This window comes from Mauremys mutica, unplaced genomic scaffold (genome assembly GCF_020497125.1).
Source record: "Mauremys mutica isolate MM-2020 ecotype Southern unplaced genomic scaffold, ASM2049712v1 Super-Scaffold_100095, whole genome shotgun sequence".
Lineage (NCBI taxonomy): Eukaryota > Metazoa > Chordata > Testudines > Geoemydidae > Mauremys > Mauremys mutica.
In genome coordinates, this window is record NW_025423264.1 from 1,216,100 (window position 1) to 1,234,401 (window position 18,302).

The following is an 18,302-nucleotide window of genomic DNA, read 5'->3' on the forward strand; positions in this document are numbered from 1 at the left end:
GCCTGCACCCTGACCTACAATCCTGCCTGCAAACAGCCCCTAGCTACCCTCCTCCCTGCACCCTGAGCTCCACCCTGCCTGCACTCAGCCCCTAGGTACTCCCTGCCTGCTCCCTGACCTACAATCCTGCCTGCAAACAGCCCCTAGCTACCCTCTGCCTGCACCCCAAGCTCCCCCTGCCTGCACTGAGCCCCTAGTTACCCCTCCCTGCACTCTGAGCTACCCCCCTGCCCACACACAGGCCCTAGCTATCCCCTCCCTGCACCCTGAGCTGGCTGAAAGGCTGAAAATGAGACGAGATCAGGTTAAGTATTTCTAACATATGTCCCCAGATGGAAAAAAAGTGCCAGGAGAAGCAGGCAGTCGTAACCAGCTCTATTATTACACAGGGAAGAACAAAAGGGTCAAATGGTGCCTGGAACCCTTAAGAAGAATCCACCCCACCGAGTACAACACGTGTTGCTACCTGCTCTCAGCTCCTCTGAAAATTCTTTGCGGTCACTCCTTGCCTTTATCAACCTAGACACCATTATCAACAGGTGCTCCAGTGGCGCAATTGGTTAGCGCACGGTACTTATAGGGCAGTGCTGAGAGGAGCTATGCTGAGGTTGTGAGTTCAAACCTCACCTGGAGCACTGGTTTTCATTAGCCAAGTGGTGTCATCCCCTCATTTGGTCCTCTGGAATGTAGAATTCCAGCCCAGGGGACCCTGAGAAGGGGAAGAGTTAATAATGCCCCCTTCACTTATTACCTCCTCTCCAGAGTGCAGGTCAGAATCTACCATCCTTTCTCCCCCACCAGCCCCTGTGCCAGGATCCCTCAAGCAGAGTCTGGAGTCCTGCCCATCCCTGAGCCTGGAGGGAGAGGAGCAAGGAGCCATTGTTAGAGGGCTTTCCCTTCCCCTGCCCACTTCCCTGGCTCTTGTCACGCAATCAATAAGCTGCAAAAGACCAGAAGTGGGAAGCGCAGACAAAGGGATGTTTACTGGGGTTAGTTTCCAAGCAAGCAGATTCTGAAGCCCTTCACACCAGTCGGGCTTATCTCTATACACGGACAGAGTCTGTTCCCCAGTGTCCCCCCTCCCAGCTCTGACACCGCAGAGCCTTGCCTGTGTCCCTGTTCCCTATTCCCATCCCCCCTCCATTAGCATGATTCCAATTTCTCCTTCCACTTCCTGTTTGACCCCCGTTTATACAGTAATATTCTCAGCTAGACCTTAACCAATCATTTCACTGAAATGTGACTAACCAATCCTAACATACTGTAACAGAATTCTCTAACCAGTTATATCCCACTCTCCTAATTAACTTACACCCAGAAAAATTAATTCGGCGGCAGACAGAAACAATTATGGGACCAGACAGATGACAATAGAAAAGTGGGGGCCAGAAAGATAAACCCTACAGAAATGAGGGTTTCACAACCACAACCATTGAGAAGGGATTTCGTGCCAGACCGGATGCTCTCTTAAGATCTGTTTCGTTATCTGCTGGTGATGGGCACTATCGGGACAGGATCGTCTTCCTAACAGCCCAACCCCACCTTAGTTCAGTGTGACGGGTTTGGGAGGTGAGGATGGGACCGTTCGCTTCCCAGCTTATGGCTGCCCCTGCTGCTTAGCCAAAGGCCTGAGCCTATGAACAAGGCTCAGACTCTCCAAGGGAGAGAAGGCCCAGACACAGGCAGACTGGGATTTTGGGTCTTTGTGTTATACCCCTGTCACTAGCTAAGTGATAAAAATACACCTAAGTTCTTAAAGTCTAGGCCTGTGCAGGCAGCCTGAATATCTCTAGGCCTCCCTATTCCAAAAAACAGGAAATGAAATTAAAACATTCCCGGGGCTCTTTCTGTGCACCTGGCTAGTGCATTGGAGTTGAAAGTGCTGTCCAGAGTGGTCGCATTGGAGCACTCTCAGATAACTCCCAGAGGCCAATACCGTCGAATTGCACAATGCTGTGTCTGCACTACCCCAAATTCAGTGGCTGCTCAGTAGGCCACCAAGCCTGCCTGCCTTGTTTGTGGGGCACAGGGGGAACAACAAAAAATGGCAGTATCACTGCAGAAGGGAGCTCGCCCCCTGCCATCAGGGAGGGTTGCCTCACAGCCGCTGACTCCATGAGTAGGCAGGACCTAGCCAAGGAAACATGCCACTGCTCTGCCCTGTTACATTAGAATTTCAGGGAGCATGGCACAATGGAAGGCAGAACGTGGTGCGGGAGAGGCAGGTGACTCCATGTGCACCCCCCGCTTCACCCCTGGTTGGGGATCCGCACGGCTGTGTGTTTAATTTTAGGCGCCCCTGGTAAAGAAAGGCTGAGAACCACTACAAGAGAGGTCTGTGAAGCCAGGAATGAATGGGCTAAAGTGAGGAGCGAAGTGTTATTTACCCTTTCCCACCATGCAGTAAAGGTGGGGGGAGGGGGAGCCACCTGATGACATTAACGTGCGGAACTCCTTGCCATGGTACGTTGTGAGGGCGAAAGGTAGAACTGGCTTCCACCAAGAATGAGAGACGTTCATAGAGACTAGGTCCCTCGAGAGTTATTAGTGAAGTTGGTCAGTGATGCAATCCCACGCTTGAGGGAAGCCCTAAATCTCTGACTACACAGAGACCAGGAGTGGAAGATGCGGGTGGATCACTCCAGCTTGTCCTGTTCTGTGCGCTCCACCAGAAGCTCTTGTAGTGCCCAATGTCAGAGACGGGACACTGGGCTAGACGGACCATTGGTCTGACCCACTCTGGCCTTCTTACAGGAAATCATGGGGGTAAAAGAATGAATGGCTAATGAGCTCTGCTGCATAAGGTCATCTAGAATAACCGGACAGGCCAGTATGAATAACCTTTTTGTACCATTCAATATTAACACAGAAAATATGGGGACTAGTTATTCTAATTCCTTCCTTTGGAAATGAAATGATGCATGAAGAAAAAAAATGAACCTCAAAACGATATCGGTAAGTTATTTTCTACATTATGCAAGCCTTGCCTCAGCAACTCACTCATACCGACAACACATGAAACCAAATAGCTAGGTGAATATAGATCACAAACTAGCCCCCTCCTGGAAAAACCTCATGCTAACACATCAAGCTCTAAAGATAATATAAATGCTATTTCTCTCAAAGCTCTGTTGGCCTATGGGGCTTTTTTTGTTTTCTAAGCAATTTAAGCTTCAGCCGTCTAAAGAAGTTCAAGAAAAAAAATCCAACCACCAGTGTCTCGTCTAGCTCAGGGTCCAGCTCAACCTTCTCCCTGCACCACTGGTCCTCCGCTTCTGCCACCAGGTTGACCCAGGCACTAGGGCAGGAACAGGGTGAGGAAGCAAGTCAAGCTGAGCAAGGCAGGCCAAAGCGAGTCTTGTCTTCATGGGCCGCTCACAATGACGTCCTTTTTGTGTGCAACTGCTGCAAAAACATCCCTGACAGAGAAGCAACAGGCCAAAGAAATGCCATGCAGCTGTGTTAGCCTGAAGATCTAAAGGTTCCTGGTTCAAACCTGGACTTTGGCAGGCCCTTTCATCCCTCTTTGTGCCAGGCTGGCTTCTTTCCTGGGAGCAGTAGCAGAGCCTTTAGCTGACATGAGCCCCTGCTCCCAAGCCAGACAACAGATTGTGGGCTTCTGCCCCTAGTTGGCCCACCTGACCTTTAACAATGAAGGATGGGATCTGTCTATCCCATATGACTTATTGGTTGACCAAATATGGCAGGAATAAAGTGAGGCAGTGGGAATAGTGCCAGAGGGGGTGATGGGCAGGGACTGGGGATGAAAGCTCCTCTGTGCAGCTGAGTGAGGGCAGTACCAGGGAAGGGACATCTGTTAAAGTGGCCATGTGGAAGGCGGAAGGGATCTGGGGGCCCAGGAGGAGGCACTTGATGTTCAGTGCCTTGGAACAGCTGGACATAGACATGGTCGGCATTCAGGAAATGCACATTAATGACTTCAGGGTACATTGATGGGCAGATGGTCATTGGAGAAAGGGCCTGTCTTTCTGGTCCTCCAGGCCAGGGAAGAATGATGGGGTTGGAGTCTTGTTCTTCACATCCGTGGTGCGAGTACAGAAGGTGGTGGAGCTCTGATTAGGTACCTAATTACTGGTGGACTTTGTGCTCCGTGGCACTGGTTACTCTATATTAGTGTTTATCGTCCCCAGTTAAGGTGTGAAAGAAAAGATCAATGGAAGGAACTGGCTCCCTTCCTCTGGACTGCACGGTGTTTGGTGTTGGGGGGATTTGAATTGTTCCAGCTGGCCTGAGGACCGCTGGTCCTGTTTTCCCAACCATCAGAGGAAACTTTTTTATGATGAGCACTAGCTGGCGCAGGTCTGTAGCAAGGTCGGCTTAGAGGACTTGTTTCTCTGTAGTGGAACCAGTGGAGGGTGGGCAGTAATCTCCTATTCCTCTGACCCGAGCTCACACCAGCCACAGAGGGGATACACCTTTCTGCGGGGACAGGCCAGGAGTCACATTGACTGGATTTCTGTGAAGGAGAGCACGTCGACAGCCCAGTGCAGGGTGGTGCCAATGGACTGTTCGGATCCCGCAGCTCTCACCATGTGCTCAATGTGGGCAATTCCCTGACCCAGGGCAGAGGATTTTGGAAGCTGAACATCCAGAGCTTGCAAGATAAAGGAGCAGGGAGGCAAAGCCTGGCGGTGTTGGCAGAACAGGAAAGCATCAGAGGGTCCTATGGCAACCAGGGGGATTGGTGGGAGTCAGTGAGGGAGGAGTTGGCGGCTTTGTTCTGGCAGTTGGGCAAACACCGCAACATTAAAGAAACCAACGGTGCCACGTCCTGCAATGTTGCCTGTGGGATTTCCATAAGAGCATCCAGGCTGGGGAGCTAGTCAGCCTGTGACTGTACGACTGGATCAAACGACAGCTGCCCGAGTTCCAGGAGATGAGGCTGCAGTTGGCTGATTTGAGCGGGAGCACCAAGTGAAGGGAGGGGCGGCCTCCCCTGACATTTTTGCAGCCTGCAGGGAATGGAGACAAAACAGGGGGATGAGGTGACTCAGGGCAGGACCCATGGATCTGATAGTGCAGGACCACAGTCGATGGAGGAGAGAGAGTCCTGCGAGAGGAAGCCGCTGGTGGGAAGCAATAAGTGCAGAGTGCAAACCACCCAGCTGAGAGTCACAGGGGTCCAGAAAAGTGACTAGCAGCAGGTCCCATGGTGTAATTAGCAGCACTCAGGACTCTGAATCCTGTAATCTGAGTTCAAATCTCAGTGGGACCTCCTGGAAATACATTGCTTTGCTGCAAAGCCCTGGAGCTCAATGTGCTTGACTACCCTTTGTCTGGGTAAACTACAGTGAGGTTTTTTCCCCCTCCTGCTGGGTGACCAGGGCTTTAGGCCTATTCCCCTGAATCAGGCCCCACACCTAAGAGGGCCCCGCACCTAGTGAGAATCCCTTCCCTGGCTAGAGGCGCCTTTTTAATTTTTACTCACCTGGCAGCACTTCGGGTCTTCGGCGGCAGGTTCTTTGCTTCCTCTGGGTCTTCAACGGCACTTCGGCGGTGGGCCCTTCAGTGCTGCTGAAGACCTGGAGCAAGTGAAGGACCCACCACCGAAGTGCCGCCGAAGACTCGGAGCACCACCCGGTGAGTACAAGCCCCACGTGATTTTTTTACATGTGTTTTTTTTTAAGTCATCCCTGCCAGGGCCCCGTTGAAACTGTTCAAACCCTAAAGCCGGCCCTGTGGGTGACTGAGGCTGGGGCCAGCTCCAGGCACCAGCACAGCAAGCTGGTGCTTGGGGCGGACCAACGGAGAGGGGCGGCACATCCGGTTCTTCAGCGGCAATTCGGCAGCAGGTCCCTCAGTCCCTCTCGGAGGGAAAGGACCTGCTGCTGAATCACCGTTGAAGAATGAAGCAGTGGTGGTAGAGCTGCCGCCAAAGTGCCGCTGACGGCAGCTTTTTTTTTTTTCCTCCACTTGGGGCAGCAAAAAAGCTGGCCCTGACTGATGCCCACTGGAGATAGGTCTTTGGTCCAGCCTGTTCAGTGGACTGGCCACTGTAGGCTGGGGGTCCCAGAACTTAACAGTCTGGCTAGAGATTCCTGCAGGTTGACTGGATGGTTGTTTCTCGCTGCTTCACCTGATGTCCACAACTTTGGTCCCTGTACCTGCAGCTGCCACCCTCTTCCTCTTGCCCATGTGGCATTTACAGGAAGGAGTGCCAGGGCCAGGCTTCATAGTCAGGGCTGGGCAAGAGGGAGGCAGAGTCCCAGGCTGGAGCCCCACACACCTTTCCTGCTCTGGGCACCTAGAGCAGAGGCAGCTGGGTGCTGACAGCTCCAAGGGAAGGTTTAAAAGCCACAGAGCAACCGAGGGCAGGAGGAGGGGAGGACCATGCCTATGTGTGGCCAGCAGACAGCAAGAAAGACACCGAACTGCCTGCTCCCTGCAATGCCAAACACTCACTGAAAGCCACCCACAGGCCAGCTGCTGACGCTCTGTGGCCAACATCCGAAGACGATAGGAAAGCAGGGCCAGCCCCCTTGGTGGGGCCTCTTACCATTCGTACTCCAGGTGCTCACTTTGGCAGTGGGGCAGGAGATTTTTTCCCCAAGAGGCTTTTCCCCAGCTGGTGAGAAGCAGAGAAACACCCAGGCTCCCAAGGTGCTATGTAGCAAACCCCCTCAAGCACAGGGACAGGTGCACATTTGGAAGAGGGAAACTGCTCCACACGCTAGCCCAGGCAGCCGCCCATTTTCTTTGGCAAGTCAGGAAGGGCAAAGGCGAGACTGGAAGCACCTGGGGCTCATGCCCCAGCCTTTGTGATGCCCAACCCCCAATTCCTTCCCGGGACTCTAGCTGATGCGAGAGCATTGGCCTGAGCGGCCAAGAAGAGGTTCCAGCCCTGAAGGGAGCAGGACTTTCAGCACAAAGTTAAAACTGGACAAACACAACTGCAAAGGGACTTGTGCCCTCAATTGCCTAAGCAGAGGTCAGACACATTATCCGTTAGGCCACACAGTTATAATGGAAAAGCCTCTCCAAGCCCTTCTTTGGAAAAGGCAGACACTGTGTTTCTTGGGTCATCTACTGAGGGGAGCCGAGACTCTCTGGGCACAAGAAGTCAATTTCCCAGCGAGAAGTGAGACTTAATTCTCTTGAGCCAGGTGCAGGATTTTGGCAGGGAGGCTCAGGCATGGGGGACTGGGGTGCAGCGGACAGGCCGGCTGTCTAGGTGGGGAGATTTAGTCTCACTGAGGAGGAGAAGGAGGAATCCTGCTGATAGGCAGTGGCTGTGGAGAAAAAGTGGGATGTCCAGGCTGCTAAGGTCTTCTTCTTCCAGCTCCTCATCTGGCTGGGCTGCTCCACCGGCCTGGACAAGTCCTCTGCATGCACAGCAAATAGCCCAAGAGCCATTTCTGCCCAAACCTGTGCTGGGGGGTGAGCGTCTGTCTTCCCTGTTCCATCCGCGCTAGAGCAGAGCACAAGATTGAGAGAGACAGTCAACAACTATTATGGCTAAGATTATATAAAGGGGGTCACAGAATTTGTGACTTTCAGAGATCTCAGTGACATTTTCCGCCTCAGCCCTGGGGCAGCAAGACTGGAGCTGTCGGCTGGTGGGAGCCCCACAGCTATCAGGTAGGAGGCGGCGCCCAGTAGTTTCCCCAGGAATTGAAATTAGGGGGGGGCGTTTGAATTTACAGGGGGTGTGTGTCAGGGCCAATGAGATATATAAAAGAGATGTGAATAAAGTAAATATTTGTAAGGATAATGCAAATTTAACATAAGGATAATGCAAGTTACACATAACAGGTCTAGATTTCTAAAAATATATATAATTTTAAAAAATGTATTTAATTTAAATTGACTTTTGAAAAGTAAGCCATCATGGGATAAGAGGGAAGTCCTCTCATGGATCAGTAACTGGTTAAAATCTTGGAAACAAAGGGTAGGAATAAATCATCTATTTTCAGAATGGAGAGAGATAAATAGTGATATCCCAGAGGAGTCAGTACTGGGACCATTACTGTTCAACATACTCATAAATGATCTGGAAAAATGGGTAAACAGTGAGGTGACAAAATTTGCAGATGATACAAAACTGTTCAAGATAGTTAAGATCCAGGCAGACTGTGAAGAGTAACAAAGGGATCTCACAAAACTGGGTGATTGGGCAACAAAATGGCAGATGAAATTCAATGTTGATAAATGGCTTCATCGGATGCATAGAATGGAACATATAGGGAGGCTATATGTATATGCACACACACATACACACAGAGAACATGAAAAGGTGGGCATTGCCCAACCAACTCTAAGAGGCTAATTAATTAAGATGAGCTATTCTCAGCAGGAGAAAAAAAACTTTTGTAGTGATAATCAAAATGAGCCATTTAAGATAGTTTGACAAGAAAGTGTGAGGATACTTAACATGGGGAAATAGATTCAATGTGTGTAATGGCTCAGCCATTTCCAGTCTCTATTTAAGCCTAAATTGGTTGTATCTAGTTTGCATATTAATTCAAGTTCAGCAGTTTCTCGTTGGAGTCTGTTTTTGAGGCTTTCTGTTGCAAAATTGCCACCTTTAAATCTGTTACTGAACGGCCAGAGGTTGAAGTGTTCTCCTACTGGTGTTTGAATGTTATAATACTTGACATCTGCTTTACATCCCATTTATTCTTTTGCACAGAGACTGTCTGGTTTGGCCAATGTACATGGCAGAGGGGCATTGCTGGCACATAATGGCATATATCACATTGGTAGATGTGGAGGTGAACGAGCCCCTGATGGCATGGCTGATGTGATTAGGTCGTATTATGGTGTCACTTGAATAGATATGTGGACAGAGTTGGCATCGGGCTTTGTTGCAAGGATAGATTCCTGGGTTAGTGTTGTTGTTCTGTGGTTGCTGGTGAGGATTTGCTTCAGGTTTGGGGGTTGTGTGTAAGCAAGGACTGGCCTGTCTCCCAAGATCGGGGAGAGTGAGGGATCATCTTTCAGGATAGGTTGTAGATCTTTGATGATTCGCTAGAGAGGTTTTAATTGGGGGATGAAAGTAAAGGCCAGTGGTGTTCTGTTATTTTCTATGTTGGGCCTGTCTTGTAGTAGGTGACTTCTGGGTACTCTTCTGGCTCTGTCAACCTGTTTTTTCACTTCAGCAGGTGGGTATTATAGTTTTAAGAATGCTTGACAGAGATGTTGTAGGTGTTTATCTCTGTCTGAGGGATTGGAGCAAATACGGTTGTATCTTAGAGCTTGGCTATAGACAATGGATCATGTGGTGTGTCCTGGATGGAAGCTGGAGGCATGTAGGTAAGTATAGCGGTCAGTGGGTTTCCGGTATAGGGTTGTGTTTATGTGACCATCGCTTATTAGCACAGTACTGTCAAGGAAATGGACCATTGAGTGACCTGATCTAGGCTGAGGTTGATGGTGGGATGAAAATTGTTAAAATCATGGTGGAATTCCTCAAGGGCTTCTTTTCCATGAGTCCAGATGATGAAGATATCTTCAGTGTAGTGCAAGTACAGTAGGGGCATTAGGAGACGAGAGCTAAGGAAGCGTTGTTTTAAGTCAGCCATAAAAATGTTGGCATACTGTGGGACCATGTGGGTACCCATAGCAGTGCCGCTGACTTGAAGATATATATTGTCCCGGAATGTGAAATGGTTGTGGGTGAGGACAAAGTCGCGAAGTTCAGCCACCAGGTTTGGCATGTAACTAGTTCACAAAACTAGGGGGGGGGTGTTGGGAAATCACTGCTCATGCCCCTGGCCAGCCTATTTCCCTTTGCCACTCTGAAACGTGCCCCCATGTGCAGGCCCCGAAGCTGGGCCCGGGGACGGAAGGCCAGGGAGAGGCTTTGGCTAGGGCGAGCGTGTCTTTGCGAGGTAATTGTCTCTCTGGAGGTGAAAGTCATCAGTGCGGGGTGCGAAGGGAAGTGGCCATAGAAGGAGAATGCAAGGCATGTGGTGGGCAGGCCAGGGATTTCTTTGTGCCCCCTTCAAAAGGAGTCACCCTCCTTGTCGGGGAATCGAACCCCGGTCTCCCGCGTGACAGGCAGGGATACTCACCACTATACTAACAAGGAAAGGGGCACGTTGAGCACCCCTAGCTCCCACAGATCAGCTATGGTCAGTGTACACCTACACCATCGCTGTTGTACTCAAAGTACCATACAGGATCTTTTCAGGGGGATTAAGGCAAAACGTCACATTTATTAGTAATACAGGTATCAATTAATACTCTATGAGATGCATATGATATATATATCAGTGTCATGCATTCACACACACAGACACAGACACAAACACACTCCGTCTTGCTGTTGTTACCAACTGGTTGCTCCCCTTAACTGCACTGGCCAGGTGAGTTAGATGGGGGGGGTGGAGCCGGGTTTCTGCCGATCCGGATCGATGCTCCGATGGTGACAAGACGAGACCTGGGGTCCTTCTGCAAGACACCTCACATTTATAGCAGCTTCCCTCTCATGCAAATCTAGACCAGATTCAAAATCTGGGTCTGTGTCCGTTGGTCTTTGTGCTGCTTTTCTCTGGGTGTTGTCCCAATGCTGCTCAAAGAGGGTGTTTTCTAAAGAAGGTGCTTGCTTCTAATCCCTGAGGCCGTCAATATGTCTGCTCTTCTTTGTTGGGCCCACTTGACAAGTTGTATTGTCCTTTGCCCTGGCTTCCATTCCCTCTGCAACTGTTGCCGCTGTCTGGAGGTGGGTGTCTTCCAAGCCTCACTCATTCACACCTCATTCAGTCAATAGGGCAATTGATTACAGAGTGGGGGGGGGGAGATCTTATTCTACTTCTAGCAAAAAGGGCACATGTTTCTTTTACTTTAACTATACTATCCTTAGGGGCTATAACATTTGATACAAAGTTTTGTACCAATTTTCTATATAGGGATCTAATACAAAGTTGTATGAAAATAGAGAGGCACAATGCCAAGTAAAATAGAGAGGCACAATGCCAAGTCATATGAAATACAAAATAACATCATGCAAGATGCAATGTTATAAAGATACTTAATATAGAAAGATACTTAATACAAAATAACACAATGCAACGTCATAAAGATTTATAGAGATAGTTAATACAGAGATTTCTCTACATTGTCCCCCTTTTGACCTCTCAAGAACAATTCTTGAGTGGTCACCATTTAAAATCTCTGTTTATGCACCCAAATACAGGGTTCTCTTCGGAGTAAGTGGGGGAAGTTCACAGTTTCTGGATCTGGACCATTCATAATGCGAAAGGTTACATTTCCAACAGGAATAGTCTTATTTATCCAGATCATTATTGTTCTTGTTTCTGTTGGCTCTGGTTTAAAAGGGGGGGGATGGTTTGAGTTCCAGGGAGGCCAGGTTTACAGGAGGGGTTGGAGCCCCACCTAGAGTCCCCTGGGGCTGACACAGCATAGGTGCATCCATAATCACCAGGAGTCATGTTTACCCAGACTTGGACCGATATGAGTGCGAAGATCCCCTGCAGCGTGTTGTTGGTCACTGGTATTTCCTGTGGCGTGTCCCAACTGGTCCAGTTATACCACTGAATTCCCCATTGTGGGTCCGGTTGTTGTTCTGTTTCCAGTGCGTGAATTATCATCAAAGATACTGGAATCCAAATGCTCCATGCCTTGAGCGCCATCTGCTGGTTTGGGTTTGTTAGTGATGTTTGAATCTGTAGCTTAAGAAAACAATTTTAGTTGCGAGATATGAGCCCATTTTAGCTTGCCCTCTTTATCTATCCGGTACACCAAAGGGCTGAGCCGGTCCACAATAGAATATGGACCTGTCCATTTAGATTCCAAATTGTGCTCCCTTCTACCCAATTTTAAATACATAACCAGATCTCCGGGCTCCCAGAGCTGGGAGTTACCAGCTTTTTGCTTATGGAGTCTGTCATTCATTTTATCAATGGCCTCATTAATCCGGTATTGCAAGGTTAATTTGTCCTCCTGTAATTGTTTGAGCCACTGAAAATAATCATGTTGTGGTGTTACCACATCTATTTTCCCTGATCCTAAACCCATCTGTGTGGGATCAATCATCAGTTTCATCGGCTGTCCAAATAAAATTTGAAATGGCTGGATTTCTGTTTTTAGCCGGTTGCTACTGCGGATGGCAGCCAGAATTAGAGGCAGCTTTTCTGGCCAATTCTTCCCAGTATTACTTACCACCTTCCTTAGGGCTTCTTTAATAGTGCGATTCATGCGCTCTACTTGCCCTGATGATTGAGGGCGATAGGGGATGTGAAATTTTTGTTTAATACCCAAGGCTTGTAATAAGCTAGTAAACATTTCCCCTACAAATGCTCCTCCATTGTCTGAATCTATTATCTCAGGAGTTCCATAGCGACAAACCACCTCAGTAAATAACTTTTTTGCAGCTTCTGTGGTGGTGTTTCTTCTAGTGGGGAATGCCTCTACCCAACCAGAGAAAGCATCTATGATTACCAGTAGGTACTGGAATCCCTCTTTGCTCCGTGGCAATTTGTCTATGTAATCAATTTGTATTCTATGCCAGGGACCTACTCGTCTCTGGTGCATAAGGGGCTGGTAATGTGGTGGCCGGGCTTTATCCTGAGCACACCTGATGCAATTTTGAACCCAAGTTTTAACATCATCTTCCATACCTTTCCACTGGGCTACCTCTCTTAGCCTGCTTAGCGTCCCTTCCACTCCCTCATGCATGAACTGATGTGCAACATTAACCAGTTCCTGTTTTTCTACCTTTCCTGGGGTTCTGTTTGGGGAATTTAAACAGTTATTGTCATTAATAGATTCATCAATTGACTGTGGATCCCCCATTACCTTTCCCACCTGACTTCTAGTTGCTACTGCAGCTATATCATACTGCCGTGCTATACCATCTACTTTATTATTCCAAAGAGCCTCTGGAGTGTTCTGTCTGCTATGTGCCTTTACATGCCTGACCTTTAAACAGCCAGGATGTTGTGTTACCCATTGGTAAATCCATTTCCACTCCTCTACATACGAAATGCTTTTCCCATCTGCTGCCTTCCACCCATTTCTTTCCCAGTCATACATCCAGTATTGTATTCCCTTGACACAGAAATCACTATCTGCATAGATAAACACAGGTCTGGGGTTGTTCTCATATTGCTGTAGTACCCGATATATGGCATGGAGTTCAGCATGCTGGGCTGACCCATGATCCAAATATCCCTGTAGTATTTCCTCGTCTAAGTTAATTGCTGCATATTTAATTTTCCTTATGCCTATAAGCACCATTGAGCTCCCATCTGTGAACCACACGTGTCCCTCTATCCCAATGGTATCTAGCTCCTCCAAGGGGGGTGCCTGTATCAGGGCTATTCTTTGCTCTAATGTAACCTCAGGGCAGTCATGTTTATTCCCTTTTTCAATCAGAGCGTGAGTCAATAGGTCAGGTCTAGACACGGTATCGGGCGCTGACCGCCTGGCACCGGAACTGCTCGGAGCCCAGCTGCAGCAGGAGGGGGCGGAGCCAGCCCATGTTTTCCGAGGAGCTGTTCGTAACGCGTTAAACTACGATCAGTCAGGTCATCCTTTCAGGAAGCTCCATCTTCAAGTAATGCTCTGCAGACTTCCAACTTTGCACATGTGATCTTTCAAAATGTGGCAAAAAGTTACCTTCCTAATATACACCTTGAATAAAACAGCAATGCTTCTCCTCTTCGCCTGGAGCAAGAAATTTAATTCTTCTCCCTTCTTTTCTACTGCCGGCACTCTACGACCGGGGGAGCGAGAAAGCTACTTCTCCTCCTCTCTATACCCGGCCTCCTACCACCGGGGGTGTGCACACCTTAATGATCGATCACTTTTCAACACTTTTCAATACTCAATATCAAAGTTTGTTTCTTTACTCAATAAATGCTCGTGGTACCTTTCCCCCTTTCGCAATTCTCCACCAAAATGTTGTACTCAAAGTACTATACAGGATCTTTTCAGGGGGATTAAGGCAAAACGCCACATTTATTAGTAATACAGGTATCAATTAATACTATATGATATGCATATGAGATATATCACAGTCATGCATTTACACACACACACACAGACACAAACACACTCCGTCTTGCTGTTGTTACCAACTAGTTGCTCCCCTTAACTGCACTGGCCAGGTGAGTTAGATGGGGGAGGGGTGGAGCCGGGCTTCTGCCGATCCGGATCGATGTTCCGATGGTGACAAGACGAGACCCGGGGTCCTCCTGCAAGACACCTCTCATTTATAGCAGCTTCCCTCTTATGCACGTCTAGACCAGATTCAAAATCTGGGTCTGTGTCCATTGGTCTGTGTCCGTTGGTCTTTGTGCTGCTTTTCTCTGGGTGTTGTCCCAATGCTGCTCAAAAGAGGGTGTTTTCTAAAGAAGGTGCTTGCTTCTAATCCCTGAGGCCGTCAATATGTCTGCTCCTCTTTGTGGGGCCCACTTGACAAGTTGTATTGTCCTTTGCCCTGGCTTCCATTCCCTCTGCAACTGTTGTCGCTGTCTGGAGGTGGGTGTCTTCCAAGCCTCACTCATTCACACCTCATTCAGTCAATAGGGCAATTGATTACAGAGTGGGGGGGGGAAGATCTTATTCTACTTCTAGCAAAAAAGCACATGTTTCTTTTACTTTAACTATACTATTCTTAGGGGCTATAACATTTGATACAAAGTTGTATGAAAATAGAGAGGCACAATGCCAAGTCATATGAAATACAAAATAACATAATGCAAGATGCAATGTCATAAAGATACTTAACACAAAAAGATACTTAATACAAAATAACACAATGCATTCACATAAGATTTATAGAGAGAGTTAATACAGAGATTTCTCTACACTCTGGCCTGGGAGGGAGCGGGGCCTACTGGAGTGGAGGGAGCTGCTTGTCCAAACTAACGGAGAGCCCCATTGCTCTGAAAGGATGAGACTCTCCCAGGATCACAGGGCCCCATTGGTGAGGGGGAACATTGGGAGCAGCCTGTGCTGTGAGCTGCTGCCAGTGCGTGTGGATAGCAGCCCCCCTGCCCTGGGGTGTGGTGTGTGGTGAGGAGGAATTGCCTCAGCAGAGGGGACATGGACAGGGGAGCAGGCAGGCCCGTTAATGAGAGGCTGCCTTGAGCCAAGACTCATGGCTGCTCCCCACTCAGTTCCAGGATGGAGCGGCTGAAGCGGATGCTGAGGAGGAAGCCTGGGCAGGTGGCTCTGGAGCCTGTAGGGAGCAGTGTCCGTCTTGCCCAGGAGGAGAGTGGCCCCTCTGTCCCCGCGGGCGGGGAAGAGACCAGTGGGCAGGCAAAGCGGAGGAGCTCTCTGACCTTCTGGAGGAAGAGAAAGCCACCAGCTCCCTTAGCAGGCCCTGAAGCACCTTCTGGTCCCAAATGGAGGTGGCCCCGGGTGATGCTATGTAGAGACCCAGGAGAGGGCGGGAGCCAGGCAAGGTGGCTCTGCGGCTTCCTTTCCAGGAAGCAGAGGAGGCAGGAGCCCAGCCCCAGGGCCCAGCAGGAGCCATCCACCAGCCTGGCCACCGAGGAGCCTCCAACCAGCCCAGAGCAGGAGCTGGGCGGCTCCGGCATGGGGACCAGCAGGTTCGCCTACTCCCGAGGGGCCAGCAGCTCCTCTGTGGGTTCTGACAGCCCTGAGGTTGAAGGCTCCCTCTGTGCAGGTGAGGGGAGACCCTGGGGACAGGGGGAAGGACAGGGGCAGTGGGGGACTAGGAACACCCTGTGCCCATTGGGTCACCAAGGCGCCAGGACTGAGCCATGGGAGCCCCACTAACACCTGCGGGGGTGACACTGCCACACCTTGTGGCAGGGGATGCTGGGCAGAGTCGGGGGAGCTCCAGCCTTCCCTGATGATGTTGGGGAGGGGGGCTGACAGCCACGGGGCCCTGAGGCTGATGGGTCTGAGGGTGTCTCTGGGAGGGGCAGGGTGGGGCCCTCTATGCCATGGGGTTCCTTGTTGAGGATGGGGGACATTGAGCCATTTCTCTACACTGCATCCCCCCAGTGGCAGCAGGGATTGTCCTTTCTCCTTCTCTCCCTGGTGCAGAGACCCCCAGTGCCCAGCAGCAGTGGGTTGAGGAGGAGGAGGAGGAAGAAGAGAAGGGGGAGGAGGATGTGTCCCCTGAACAAGACACCATCAGGGTCATCCAGCAGCACCTCCAGGGCAGAGCTGAGGTACAAAAATCCCCCAGCTGCGCTGCCCCTGAGTCTGTCCTGCCTCTTGTTCCATCCCCACCCACGCAGGGGGGTCTTGTCCCAGAGAATCCATCACCCCCAATGGGGGGAACTTCTCCCTTGTTACCTGGCACCCCAAAGTGGGGGTATTTGTCTCACGCAGGCCAAGGTGTCTGCTCCCCGCAGACACTGTCCCAGTTACAACCCCAGTCTGTGCAGGGTGACACTTGTTTCGGGAAGCGGGACGGTTTTCCCTGTCCAACTTCATGGGGTTCCTGAGCCGTGGAGCTGGTGTAGGTGGGTTGGGGAGGTCCCCACCTAACCATCTCCGTCTCTCTCTCTCTCTCTCTCTCTCCCTCTCCCCACTCTCTACTCCTAGTTGGTGGAGGACAGGGCCCAACAGCTCGGCTTCCTCCATGCTGTCCCACGTCTGCGCTTCTTGGCACAGCAGCAGGAGCTGGACTCTCTGGAGCCCCAGGTCTCCAAAGCAGCCCTCGTGGAGAGCATTGCGGTGAGTGGGACCCCGTGTCTGGCCCCTGGGGCGAGGGACCCAGAAATGGGAGGAAAAGTTGGTGGGGCCAGAGGGGGAAGCAGAGGACAGTGGTTCCTGGGGCTGAGGGCTGGGGAGCAGGGAAGGGAGAGCTTCTGACACCGATCGGGAGCTGATAGTGGGGGAGTTGTAAGGCCGTGTCTGCATCAGTCTACGAGCATTGGTATTTTCTTGAAATTTATCAGACCAACCTAACTAACACCTAACCCACATTTGAACCTCTTTTCACACTCTTGCTCATTCTCAAGGTCTGCTTTGCTTCCAGACAGATCCGTTGTCTTTCAGAGCAACAAAGAATCCTGTGGCACCTTATAGACTAACAGACATTTTGCAGCATGAGCTTTCGTGGGTGAATTTCGTGTTGTCTTTCAGGACAGCCTTGCTCTTTCTGTCTGTTTCACTCGCTGAGGTGTCGGAGTAAACACTCCCCTTCCCCTCTAGTCTCAGACAAACACTAATATTAACTGTTTGCTACTGATTTGTGGAGTGGAAGATGCCATTTCTGGGGGATTGTTCCCAAGCTGCAGTACTTTGTGTTCAAACATCTCCCAGCTTCCTTGGTGAAAAACACACCAGGTTTCTTTGCAATATACATGAAAGAAGGAGATTTTCACCCCAGATGGGACTTGAACCCACAACCTCTGGCTTAGGAAGCCAATGCCTTATCCATTAGGCCACTGGAGCTCTTAACTGCACCTGGAAGAGGGATGGAAATTCCCTCTCAGGATTGCACATTCCTCATATTCATTCAGAAGCCAAATACCCCATTTAATGGCCTTACAGAAACATCTGCATCCCCTGGCAGCGAGGCAACTGGGCATGTCCCTGACAGAGCTGAGCACCACCTTTCTACCAGCCATCTTTAGAGAAGAACCCCATCCTAGAGTCACCCCTGCCTCCTTCAGCACCTCCACGGCTGTGGCTCTGAGTGGCAGTAGGATGATTAGGGGGCGAATCCGGGGCTGGAAGGGGGGTAAGGTCGGCCTGTAAGGAGGAACCAGGTGGGGCAGACCCAGGGGGAGGCTGTGGGCTGCTGGTTGGTTGTTGGGATCCGAGCTCTAGATCAAAGCTGCACAGTGACCTGACACCCAGGGTTATAGGGCCGACATAGTGACCCCCTTACTGGCCTCAGTGACCCCCAAACCCTTGTTACTAAGGGCATTGAGGAGTCTCTGTCCCTTAATAACTTCTGGGAGCTCCCCAGCAGGCTGCGGGCGTCAGCCGCCTCCTGCCTCACAGGTTAGACTCTTGGCGCTGTGCCAGCTGCCCCCTCGCTTGCAGGCCCAGTGTAAGAAGCAGGAGGCCCGGTGCTGGCAGAAGAGGGTTTTGATTAATCAACCTCTGTGTTATGGGCACAGAAGGGGAGTTTATGCTCCCCCAGGGATGCCACTGAAGGCTCCTCGTGGGCTCCTCAAGGTCTGCTGGGAGCCATGATGTTCCCCTTTTGCCGCCTCGAAGGCTCCCTCTTGGACACAGTGGGGTCACCTGCTGGCTGGAAGAGTGTGGGGGCCACGCCGCAAAAGCCTGCCTCTGAGCAGCCATGTCAGGGACTCGGGCTTAATCCAAGTGCAGAATTTTCAGTTGTGTATGTTTCGCTCCTTTCCCACTTCTGTCCAAGG

At 50.4% G+C, this 18,302-nt stretch overlaps 4 non-coding genes across 4 annotated transcripts; 2 read left to right on the forward strand and 2 right to left on the reverse strand.

The window, feature by feature from the left end:
* The first annotated feature begins 541 nt into the window (after positions 1-541).
* Positions 542-635, forward strand: TRNAI-UAU. The gene is made up of 2 exons: positions 542-579; positions 600-635. It is a non-coding gene; the product is annotated as a tRNA-Ile (tRNA).
* A 4,529-nt stretch (positions 636-5,164) lies between these two features.
* On the forward strand, positions 5,165-5,236 carry TRNAQ-CUG. The gene has a single exon. It is a non-coding gene; the product is annotated as a tRNA-Gln (tRNA).
* A 4,743-nt stretch (positions 5,237-9,979) lies between these two features.
* Positions 9,980-10,051, reverse strand: TRNAD-GUC. The gene has a single exon. It is a non-coding gene; the product is annotated as a tRNA-Asp (tRNA).
* A 7,243-nt stretch (positions 10,052-17,294) lies between these two features.
* TRNAR-CCU lies at positions 17,295-17,367 on the reverse strand. Its single transcript has one exon. It is a non-coding gene; the product is annotated as a tRNA-Arg (tRNA).
* Between the last annotated feature and the right edge of the window lie 935 nt (positions 17,368-18,302).